This window comes from Simochromis diagramma, unplaced genomic scaffold (assembly GCF_900408965.1).
Source record: "Simochromis diagramma unplaced genomic scaffold, fSimDia1.1 OVJJ01000334.1, whole genome shotgun sequence".
Lineage (NCBI taxonomy): Eukaryota > Metazoa > Chordata > Actinopteri > Cichliformes > Cichlidae > Simochromis > Simochromis diagramma.
Genome location: NW_024386764.1, coordinates 2,366,736 through 2,379,908, shown reverse-complemented (window position 1 = coordinate 2,379,908; position 13,173 = coordinate 2,366,736). Strand labels below are relative to the sequence as shown.

Here is a 13,173-nt window from a genome sequence, read left to right as displayed (position 1 = left end):
TGCGCCACGGTTGCATTGTTTTAATGTTGATCTGGAAGAAGAGAATGTGACTCTGAACCTGAAACGCAGCGTTTAAAAGGACAGAAGCACGATTGTGCTACTTTCTCTGGATATTTTTTTTTAGCACTGTTTATAAATAAGTATTTATAAATAACCCAATTTGATTTATAAACTAATTAAATGATTTAAAATGAAAAAAAAATGCTTAAATAATAAACATACTTTCAAAAAATGTATTATATAATACATTTATATAATAACAAATGTATGAGTCTGCAGACTACAAAGGATAGTAAACTGTTTTTACTCCAGTTAATGCAAGTTTTTTTTCTTTTTTTCTTCTTTTTTTTACCCATGAAGCATAATCTGGTTTGCACAATTTCAGTTTTGACTTTGAATGCAGCTTATTTCAGTTCAATGCCTTTGGAAGAACATTTGAAATTGTTATTTATGCTATAGACAATAAGTGTTTTTCATAGTGTATCCAGGAGAATTGGGCATCGTTTATTATTTAGCAAACATTTGTTTTTCATTTATAAATAAATCACAACATTACTTTTGCAAATTTGCTTCAGACTATTGTATCTTGAACAAGGGCAAAGTATGAAATTATCAGTAGCTACCTGATGTGAAGATGGTTTATATGTATTATGTGAAAGATAGTCCCTGATGAAGTTTCCATTATCAGAAATTAATGGATTGGAGGCCGTAACTGTGCAGAGTTCATTAATGCCTGACTGTGGACATGTCAAAAGGCATAGTATAGTAACTTGCTAAGAATAAGAAAGGAAGTGTGACCGTGAATTTGTATTTTTGTGGACTATTTAATAAACCATAACATGTTTCACTAACACATGGAGCAACTGTTATCACAATAATGTTCTAATGAATAAGAAAACTTCTTTATTCCAATAAACCGGACAATCTGTAGATACAAGTTGTCATTTTTCTGGTTCTCTCAGCTTATGGCAATGATGCTATGATGGACTGCTTAGAGAAAAGGTGTGTTCTGTTCCTGCCTCCACTACAGTAAGGCTGCAGATCAACCTCGCGTCAATGACGTGTTTATTAACATTATCTCAGCACTCTCCAGTGTTCCAGTGAAACAGTGATGGATGTATAATGGACATCCATCCATCTATCCATTTTCTTAACCGCTTGTCAATTGGTTGCTTGGGGGCTTGGAGCCTATCCAAGCTGCTGCAGAGCAAGAGGCTGGGAACACCCTTGACAGGCTGTCTTTTGCAGGGCGAACACTTAGAGACAGACCGCCACTCATACTCACATTCACACCTACAGCCAATTTAGAACCACCAATTAACCCAACACATGTATGTCTTTGGACTGTGGCAGGAAGCCAGAGTACCGGGAGGAACACCACGCATGCACAGGAAGAACATGCATTTAATAAGACGGGAGAAAGGCCCCATCCAGATTCAAACCCTGGATCTTTTTGCTGTGAGACAAGAGTGCTGACCACTCCAATAGGCTAAATATTTGCCTACAACACGTACATGTAAGACAGGAAATTATCTCAGGTGCAGATGATAAAAAGGAAGATTGTGTGTTTTTTAATATTAATTAATATTATATAACTAATATTAATATTAATAAGATTTTTAAATAAATTAATAAAACTGTACACAGCACTCTCTCTTACATACTATAAAACAAAAGTACCATCTCTCTGTATGTCACAGTTAAAACACAAGTGTCTGACTGTTTCTTTCCTCCTGCTGAAGGAAACTCAGACAGAAGCTCACCAGAGTGTGATGCAGTCCAACATCAAATCAAAATCTCCCCAACATGCCAACAGCAATACTTTATACTGCAGGGCTATTGTATTGGTTTTACTTTTCTTATCATGCAGTTCAATTATCTCATGCAATTATCGTGATATTGGACGGTCTCTGAAATGACACCATGGTAACAAACAGCTGATCAGCTCCTATTCTTCCACTTGGCTAGCTTGAATTGTCTGCACTTCCAACCTTTAGGCCCAACCTACCATTAAGACTATGTCTGTTTTAGGGGGTTGTGTACAGAAAGGGTGAAACAAAGGTTATGGAAGCTCTTCAATATTTTACAGGGGAACCCCTCCCTTGCCATAATTAGATAGATTACCTGTTAGCCATGCTTCTGTGTGCAGAAATGTTTTAAACTACTTTATCCTCCAGGCAAATGGAAAGGAAAGTCAAAAGGAATTACACGCTGTCCGGGCAACAGTGACTGCGCTATTAATGGCCACAGCCAAAGTGAAAGGGAAAAAATAAAAAGAAGGCAGAGTAATTTTCTCATGTTGAGTAGTGATTAATTTTTTACTGCTCTAGAGTACAAAAGGTTTGGTTAAAAATTTAAGGGCCTTGTGGCTGACAGTGGCAATCAGATGTCAGGACGGTTCAGTCACTTTTACACTGACTGTTTGTCTAGCTTTTCTGCTCTCCACATGGACTTAACACAATATTTATTACTCACATTTGTAACACAGTGCAAAGCACTGAAAGAGGACATTTTAAGACATTCAATACGAAACAAAACAAAAAATATGTTGCTTTTTTTTTTGTCTGTTTGGCTACAGTTTGGATCCTGTCAGCTGCGATCTTTATAACATAGCTAAATTATATTAACTTAGTCCATAGCAGTCATTTTTGATCAGTGCCTTTTATACTATTTTGTTCTGGTTTGCATATTTCAACGTACTTTTCTATATTAATAAAATTGTGTCTATGACTTACTTACTTATAAGGGAAAGGAATATCTTTAGCCACAAGAACAACAGGGAATCTGGCAAATGAAGGTATGGCCCCACAAAGGACATACAAGACCATAAAATACCCACCAAGCACCCTGAAAAACTGGTCAAACCTACAGTCTGCTACTGTAAAGGACAGAAGATATACAAGCCCCTAGACAAGCATCTCATAAACACCCAATGTATACATATATCTATCGATCGATAGATAGATAGATAAAAGCTCAAAGCACACACACAAAGAGAGACACACACACAAAGAGAGACACACACACAAAGAGACACATACACACAAAGAGAGACACACACACTGGTGACTTCAGGTTTTATGACCAATGTCTTACTGAAATTGCCTCTTTTGGAGTTCACCTTCCATAAAATGCTCCATAAACACATTTTAATTTGCTGCAATGTATGAAGTGAAAACTTTTTTAAAAATACCTTACTGGAGTAATTAATTGTTTCCGACTTTTCCGATATGATTGCTTATGCTATATTTAAACCCAGTACAGCCTGTATGGTGTTTCCCCTGCGGACAGCAGGGCCATCTGTGTTGTCATTTTTTTACTGATGACACCAGTGCTTCAGTTGCACAATGTTTCTAAACCTGGCCCAAACTGGATGCGGTTGCCTAGCTTGCCTATTGTCTAGTTTCCATTTCAACGTTTTCTGCTCGTTCTCACAGTTGGTGTTTTTGTGGTTGGCTGTTCAAACATTGCTGGTTTAATCTGTAACAGTTCTGTAAATCTGTAAACAAGCATTTTTTAAATATTTGGAATGGGTTTAAAGATTTGTTTCTGTTCTTTAGTCTAACAAACATATATCTTATGTGATTTAGGTCAGATCATTAAAAAAAATATAGTGAGAACATGTGCATAAAAACTTCTTTATCATCATGTACATGCATCCTTCATACAGTACAGCATAAGTCGCACTCATGACAGCTTTCTGCAATGTCAGATTAACTCTTGCCAAGCAGAGTTATAACAGATAAGATGTTTGAATTACCAAGCAGTAATTTCTGTCATCTTTATCTTGTGCTGACACCTAGCCTCGGGTGCTTTGATTGTATTTTAAGTACGAGTGCAATTCTGATGCAATATTTCAATTTGAAGTGAGCAGTAAAAGCCTTATGAAAAACACATGCATCACTGCATATTACGCTGCCTGAATGGCAGCTGCACTCCTCTACATTTGGTCCATCGGCATGAAAAGCACTGGACAAGAAGCTCTAGAATCACAAGTCTTATGGGAGTCCACCACAGGGGGGTTGTGGACATGCCAGTATCTTTCTCACATTTTAACTAAAACATTCCTTTTCTCAAAGCACGGGGGGGGAAAGGGAGTTGCGTAAAGAGATGTCAGATCGAAAGAAGGCCAAGAAGATATGCAATGTCACCGCCAGACTATCAGAAACTTTTTCTTTTAATCACAGACCCATATCATAATATCCACACGCGTCTGCCTGTTCATTTGCAGTGGTCTGAGCAGCTCCTCTGACATACTGAATGCTCTCGCTCTTTCCCTGCTATAGGAGATGATGTTGATTGACCCAATTAGACAAGTCCACCGGGTGATGCTTGCTGCTTATTAGTCTTTCTCATTCATTGGATGTAGTATGTGAAAGAGGTGTAGAGCAACCTGGATAAAGGCTGACACAGGCCTGTTTTCAAGGGCAAATTAAACCACATGATTGCAACCTTTGGTTCATCAGCTGTGTTTAGTGTCCATCAATACAAAAAACAAGTGCTTAGTAGGTCACTGGTTTGGAGAAACCTCAATAAGTGCAATAGGACTTTTGCATATATATATATTTATGTAAATATATATATATATATATATTTATATATATATATACACGTGTGTGTGTGTGTGTGTGTGTGTGTGTGTGTGTGTGTGTGTGTGTGTGTGTGTGTGTGTGTTCTCCCCGGTGTCTTTCACATGTGGAGCATTTGTGACATTATTTCAAGACATAATGAAGCAATATTTTATGAGATGAGCTGTAGAGAGGTGGGATGTTAAAGAAGCGAGCAGCAGAGCATTGTGCTACAGATGCAGGTGAACTCCCTTGTGTGACGGATGGAGGGGAAAAGGTAATTTGTGAAGAGACCTACCTGCCAAGATGATGAAGAGTTCTCCTTTGTTGATTTTCCCAAAAGTGTCTCCCAGTCAGGAGTCATAAGAGAGCAGAGCTTACAGTGACACTTTGACTGGCATTTAGGGAGGGCTAGTCCTTTCTTGAAGCCTTGTGTGTGCATTTAAAATAAAGAATATCATTATGTTTTGATAGAAATTCTCTGTCACTTGCAGAGGTAATTCTTCTTCTCAGCGTGACATTGTTGCCTTTGGGCTTACTGTATGACAGTATTTGTAAATAGATTAAACTTTCCTTAAGGAATGCACTAGGCATTCAGTAACGTAGACAATAGTTCCCTAATTTGGTGTAGAGGATAAAGGTGTTCATGCAGCTTGTTGTTTAAACCATGTAGAGTGATTAATGTCTGGAACTTTAACCCAGAGGTTTCAAATATTCTAATGATCATTATATAAAGAGTCATTATCATAAAATCTGTAGACTAAAGTTGTGTTGTAGAAAGTTGCAAGCATCACTTCTCTTCTCACTGTCCAAAGATGCTTTCTGAGATATGTGCACAGAGCAAGAGAAATCATTTCAGCATGCGTTTTAAAATTCTCTTTTGACCGCTCAACTTTTTCATTTCAGTTTCTGGAATAATATTTTCTCTGGTTGCATCACGATGTGACTCACAGTTTGAGGCTTTGTCTAAAGTCCAAATGTATTTTGGCTGCTGCATTTTTGTTTTATTGCAATGAGTAAGGTGTTTACTGAGTTGATGCATGGTTGCATTTTTACGTGTTCAGCAAGGAAGAAAAGTGGAAAGAGGAATAGGCTTTTTTTTTTTCAGAAATATGCGTGTGGTATCAAAGAATCTGCAGAGGTTACGCCACTCTGCTGTGCATGTTATGTGGGTACTTTAAAGCATCTTTGTGCAATGCGATAATCTTTTCTATTCATTCTGTCCTCGTGTTTCTGAAGAAAGAGGACGCAGGTTTGATGTGAAAATTACACTTTTCTAGTTCCTGGGAATGCAGTGAATTTGATGTGAACTATTTATTTAGGTCACTGCAATCTGCTATTCTTCAACTGTTTTCGAAATCCTTCCTCGCATATTTATTAAAGCATGAAGTATTCAAAGCTGAGCTGTTTGCTGTTTGATTTTCAGTTAAATTATGCTTGATGAGGTGACTTGGAACAGAAATGCCATAATTTCAGCCGCGGTGGTGTCACACTTGGTGATACTTGTACAGAAGTTCTTGAATACTGCTCACACGCATAGTCGCAGACAGGTGTTGTTTTAACAAACAGCATGCACCTAAGCACACCCCTTAAGTGAGATGCAGTCAGGAGCACATCAGGATCCCCATCTGTCATAAAGAGATGGAGGCTGGCCCAGAGGAACTCACACAAGTAGACCCGGTAAAATCAATAATAGGGCTGCATATGTAATGTGCTGTCAGACTTCATGATGGTGCAACATTCTCATTTGTTCCGAATCAAATTTAATTAGAAGTTGTAAAGTCTTTATGACACACATCCTTTGAGCAAAGTGTTCAGAGCTGCAGTAAAGTTAGAACTGCCTTTACCGATCTCAAACAAAGTACTTTACAGCTGTGCTGCATGTTTTTTATTACAATTATATCTTTTTGGACGAGGTGGTGAAGGTTCGTTCGCTGTGTTCAGTGAAGCAGACAACTTGAAAGCTGCCATCTGATCTGTACAGTAGCGACTGTGCATTTCTGTACTTTCCATAATTGCAGACCTGACAACGATTTTAAAAAATCTTTTTGGAATAATGGAGATTTTCTCTGCTACAGCTTGAATGCAAGTATGCTTAGTATTAAGTATGTTAACGACTTGTGAATTAAACTATTGTCCTGTGTACTCCATAACCTATTGGCACAGTCACCTACAATATATGTGTGATATGTGTGGTTGGCTGTGTCTCAGGAGGTAGCACAGGTCATCTACTAATTGAAAGGTTGGTGGTTCAATCCCCAGCTGCTCTGGTATACAAGTATCCTTGGGCAAGATACTGAACCCAGGGTTGCTAGCAGTGCGTTAGCCCGAGTGTGAATGTTAGGCAGAAAGCACTTAGACACATAAAAAAGTGTTTATTTGAATGGCTGAATGAGGCATGTTTTATAAAGCATCTTAAGTGCTCAAGTGGAGCAGAAACATGCAATATAAGAACCATTTATGTTATTGTATATAAGAGGAGCCCATCTGTGTAGATAGCAAGTATATTTCTGACTACGTCAGACCGTCTGAGCTCCTTTTTCCTTAATGGCAACATTTATTGACATTAACATTTGGTACATTTCTTTATTTAAGTAACGTTAACCAGTGCTGTAACATTAGAAGCCAAGAACACCTTAAACATTCAAGCATTTAAATATTAGAAGGATTCAAATGTTTAACATTTTGCAGCAACATGGCGGCCTCGGACGTGCTGTTATGTTCACCACACACGTGATTGTGCAGCTCTTTGTATGAAATCACATTGTTTGTACAGATGTGTAACCTTTTAAGCTGAAACCCTGAAAAAGATTTATTCATTTATGTCACATTGTTGAGGCAACATTTCGATTATGCGGCCTGTTTCAGGTTTATTTGTAGTTTTTATAAAAACAAACAAACAAAAAGCAAATGAAAAAACCCAAAAAACCCAAATTTGTTTTATTTGTTACCCCCGATGCTGTCTGTCAGAGGAGCGTCACCCTCTCACAGTTGTCACAAGTGCTCTGTCTCGTGTCTCCCCTCGGACTGCATTAGTGTCAGCATGTACTCTGCTCCACTCATTGTGTGTAATCATGTCTTTGTCTCTGGCGCCCTGACACACACCTCACTGCATGCAACTTCCGCAGTCCCACCGGTTCCCCACCACCAAATCTCTTGCCGTCCCCTGCGCCACTGAACTGCACTCGCCTCACACCTAAAGGGATTGCTGTCACAGTGAAAAGGCCAGGCTTTCTATGCCTGACAACTTGCATATTTGTACACCGTGATGCAAATGTTTCCCCACTGATATTGTTTTGTCACTTAATGGTGACCCCCACTAGTGCGCCATTAAGAACCAGGCATTCCACAGTCGTGCAGAACCAAGGCATTTCTGCAAACTCGTCCCCATTGGACATTTTCAATACTTGTCCTTCTAGTTATCTGTGTGCTATTGTATGCTGCACAAACCCATTTTCTGCTTTATTCGTCCCCTGCTGAAAGATTTTGCTGGGAACCCATGGGGGGTGACAAGAGCCCTTCAACTCTTTCTCACTGAAAACTTTCTGCTATTGTCTGCGGTCTTATTTCTGTGTTAAGATGACACCTGGGAATAATCCCGAGGGGGTCGACATAAATGGAATTCAAATTAACTGGATTAAATGCTATAATCATAACAGGCATAATAACTGTTACAACTTTGGATATGTTTTGATTAGGTCTCTCATTTCATATTTTCCTGTTTTTATGCTCACATCTGAATAAGTGAGCATTTTTTGTGGAATAAAACATTAAATGGAAACAGTTCTTATGTGGTGCCACAAATGGTGCAGCACACGCGTTAAATGAGAGTGGGACCACTCGCGTATAAACCCATTTTTTTATGAATTTTAGACACCTAATGAAATAGATATGATCCAAAACAAAAACAGCAGACTCTGTTATGGGATTTAAATAATTTGCATTGAATATAAACTGTAATGTATCTGCTTCCAGTGCTGCGTGCAGCATATGGAACCATATGGTGCTATATTCTTTTGCTGCCACTTAAGGAGTCGGCCTGTCTCCGTGCACATAGTTTACCTTGTTACCTGTCACCACCTCTGCTTTGAGAAAGTTTGTGTCAGCAATCACTGCCATTAGTCACATGGTTGGGTATAAACAGCAGCCTTTCACTTCTGTTAGCAGAGCTGTCACAGAATCACTGGCCAACATCATTAAAGCTTTTCTGGTGATATGTTTTAAATATCATTTTAGTTTAGCTGGCTGACTGTTGACATCAGCAGCAAAGACATTGTATTTCAAACTATTATCTATGAAAATGCTGAGAAGGTTGACTCATCCTTGAACATTAATAACTGTTATTGCAGCGTCTAAAGCGGTGTGTTTTTACATAATGTAGTGATAAAAAACAAATGTACAACTTTTTTTTTTGTAAACTGATTTCAAGTTGCGATCAAGTGCGGACGACTGGAAAGCAAGGATTTCTTGTCATCTTCTGAAACATTTACCAGAGGTCAGAGGGATTAATTGAATATATTCCACTTTTTTCCAAACGAGTGCTCTACAACTGTAAGAGGCCTTGTCTCAATTTTATGCAAAATTTGAGGATGTGTCGAGGGGGTAAAAAAAAAAGAACACTGTCTGTTGAAACTTTGCTGCTTTCAAGGACGTGGCATGCATAAAGCCTAAATACCTGGGGGGATATGTTTTCTTTTTTTTTCCCCCCTCCTTAATTGTACATCTTTTACAGTATATAGAATGAAGTGCATCCTCTTACCTCCCTTTTTTAATTAATTGTGAAGACTATGATACTTGCATACTTATGCGGACGCAGTTTCTAAATAGGTACAGGGGAGCAGAGGAGCCATATGGTGTTGTTTGACATGAAGAAATTAGGCCACCAATGCTGTCTGTTCATTGTCACCAACTTGGCCACCTGCTTTGCTTCTGCAGTGGGTGAACTAGCGTGGACTCCCTCCCGCTGCCTCCCCAGTCTAACTTGTTATATCTTTATGAGACGAGCCTCAACAGAAAACCAAAATATGTCGGGGCAAGTTTAGATACAAATTAGCTAGAAAGGCCAGTGGAGGTTGTCTGGCTTTACTCTAGAGAGTTCGGTATTTTGTCTAATATGAAAAGTAAACAGGTTTGTTTGCGGCTTTAGTGTGACGATACAGATGGTTAGACTGGCCCCTGCCATATCCTGTTCGTTTGTGTCCTTGACGTTGAGATTCTGGATGCTAGTGCCAAAGCCCACTCACTGCGTGGCCTTACTTTTCAAATGGTGTCCAACCAATGTTTTTGTGTGTCCTGGAAGCAGGACATTTTTCTTTGAGCCTTCCTCTTAAACAGACATACACGCGCTAATTTCAGCAGACCTTTAAGGCCACCTCGATACGCTGCGTTTGCATTGTAGTCACTTGCTCGGATATACCGAGTTGTAAAATACTGGTGGGAAAACATATGGTGGGACTAAAGCTCAGACTTTCAGTCAGCAGACACTTACTTAGGTCGCATTACAAGCTGCCCCGTACCACTCAGAATAGGGACGAGAACAACCTCTGGGGACAGACTACACACTCTTCCTGAGGCACTTAATTTTTTTCGGTGTCTGAATTAATTTTTCATCGTTGTGCTCTAGACTCAGCAAGGCTCCTTGGTTTCACTGATCTACAGTGGAGCGAACTGTCATATCCTTTTGGCAACAACTCACAGGCTACACGCAGCTGCTATGTTTGTGGCTTTGGTACGATGACACAGATAGTTGTTTAGATTGTCCTCTCTCGTATCAGCTTAGAATGTGTCCTTGACTTTTGGATGCTGGGATGTAGTGCCAAAGCCCACACAACACCAGGCAACTTTACTTTAATGCTCCTTCCAACTAATGATTAACTATTTGCTGTCAATACCCGGGTCCATTTCGTTTTAGTGCACTGCAAAGTGAATGTATTTACTAATTTCAATACAGCCTGTGGTTGTATTTTCGGATTTTTACGTGAAAAGCCTTGAATGCCTGAATATACGTAATCTTCTTTGTATCAGAGAAGATAACCAAGGTTAAATACGTCCTCTAAAAATCCCGTAACATATTTTTTTTCCCGACCTACCACAAAGCTCTGATGACCCTTCCCTTAAAACCTTTGCTGTAGACAAGTGATGAGTATTGGCACATGTCTCAGCCCTTGGATATGAAGCGTTAAAAGGTCTCCTCAGTTGATTTGGCCCCATGAACAAGTCTTCCAGGCCTTTGCTTGAACCTTGAATGTGCCAGATTCCGGCCTCGTTCTGGTTTTGCAGGGAGGTTTTTACTCACTGCGGCCCCACGGAGCCTGAGGAAGGATTAAAGATTGATGAGAGCTCTCAGAATCAGTTTATTGCTCCAGAGATCCTCGCTTGTGTTATGAGTGGGTAGATTGTGTTGCTGTTTTGCCTCAGTTCATGAGGCTGGCACAGCAAAGGAGTGTTTGACAATCAAGGTTAGATTGTTTTCCCCCCTCTCTTTCTTTTTTTGGCACAGTCGATTGCTAGCCTTTGGATTGCTGGAGCACTGAAAGTAGCCAACAGTACAGTATATTCTGGTGTAAAATGTGATGAAATTCTTGTGCTATCAGGAAGAAAAGCTTTCACATTCCCACCGACTCATGCATTTTCCCTGACTTCAAAGTTGATAAGGGTTACACTCACTCACTATTGCAGATAATGCCTGGGCCATCCTGAATAAATTCTCGCTTTGGCCTTTCTTTGCTGCACTACGTCTGTCTGAAAAGAACATGAACCGAACCCGCTCAGCTTTAGTGAAAGGATATAATACTTTTCAATACAGCTGAATTTGTAGGTGCTTACGGTAAGTTTAGACCCTGTGCTGTTTGCGATCCCTCATAAAAACATGCGATGCATCCAGAAGTTAGTGAGCCCATATTAAAGGGGGAAAAGTAATTTAATATTTCCTCTCACTTCTGTGAAGAAATTGAAGCAGAGCAGAAAAACAAGCAAAAGAAAAAGAAAAATCTGTATGTTAATAATTAAGCAGATACAGAGATCTCCGTTGACACTGCATGATTACTGTAAGTGAGAATCTCTAAATCTAGAAAGTGGAAATAAAAACTTTAAATTGGAACATGAGGCTTCACCCAGGACTTTGGTGTCTATGTCTAATTACTTTTTCCTGTGCCTCTCTGTCCTGATACATTTAGAATATTGACGCAAAATTTCATCTGTCTGTAATTTCAATATTAAATATGTCTGCAAAATCTTATATCTGTCAAGCCCTATTGGACGCGTTCGAGGCGGACCTGAAGCAGTGATAGAAATCTCTGTGGGGGGAAATAACACACTGTATTACAACACGTTAATTTTTTGGTGTTGAGTTTAATTTTTCATCCATGTGCTATAGACTCAGCATGGCTCCATGGTTTCACTGATGAACAATGGAGCAAACTGTCATCTCCATTTGGCAACTACTCACAAGCTACACCCGGCTGCATCCCGCGGCACAGGGTGCAGGGGGGGAGGGGACCTGCTAACAACACAGGGGTTTATTACCTGGGAAATTAATGGTCTGAGAGACTAAGATGTAATGGCTGAACCATCTGCAAGAAATCATCCCAGAAAGGACCTATCCCCTTTACTATCTGTATCTGTCTATTCAGCCATAATGCTCCAGCAGCATAAATCAATGAGCTAATTCATACTGTTAAGGTGAAGACACCACAGTTAGCACACACAACCTACTGACTGATTACCTGCAATTAGACCACTGATATTTTTTTTCTTTTTACACAACATTTTTATATTTATGTTCTAAAAACATTCAAAGTTTGCTGATTTTGTGAGGTTGCATTCCTCACATTTTTGTCATTTTACTTTTTGACCTTTTGCAGACACACTGAGCACTATAGTGTGAGTTACTGGGTGAAGACTGGAGCTCAATGGAGTAGTTGATGTCATTACTGGTGCAGGCCTGGTTTCTATGGAATGGTTGAGCTGGGCCATACATGATTGGCTCACAGTGTGTTGAAGAGAGCCAATAGAATTGTTTGGTTTCTGGTGTGGAGCGCACACTCACCAATAGTGAGTGAAGAGGCACCCCCTGTTGCATGGTTGTAGAATTTGCTCTCCCGGCCCCATCCTCCACCCTGCTGGGGCTCACTAGTCCATAGTTTTTAGAGATTATAACCTACAGTAACGGACCAAGAGGCCTCAACAGTATTCTACTTTGACAGCAGATTTACTCCATAAACCCCAAGGATGCTGTAGCTGGATTTTGCGGCACTGCTATGTTCATGGTCTGTTCTGTGAGCTAAGCATTGTGAATTTAGAGTGGAGAGAAGGGACTCGATGAAAATCAGGCATTTTACCATGACTGGGGAAAAAACGCGTGGCTTTCTTGGTGAAATTCGATCGGATTATGCAGACGATCACACTATGGGGAGCCTGGCACTAAACTTTCACCGACTCAATTAATTGCCACAAGTGTCCACACTGTATTTGCAGTATTTGAAAGCTAATAATTCAGTCTTTAGAAGGTCATTTTGCACAAAATTAAATAATATGTTATTAATTAAATGTGAAGTCCATTATTGCCTATTAACAATTCAAACGGTAATGGATCATTTGCTAACTT

General features: G+C 39.6%; 1 long non-coding RNA gene across 1 annotated transcript in view; it reads left to right on the top strand.

Annotated features, from left to right (window-relative positions):
- Positions 1 to 13,173, top strand: part of LOC120733436 — a 66,169-nt gene that overhangs the window by 18,726 nt on the left and 34,270 nt on the right. The gene's annotated exons all lie outside the window — the stretch shown is intronic.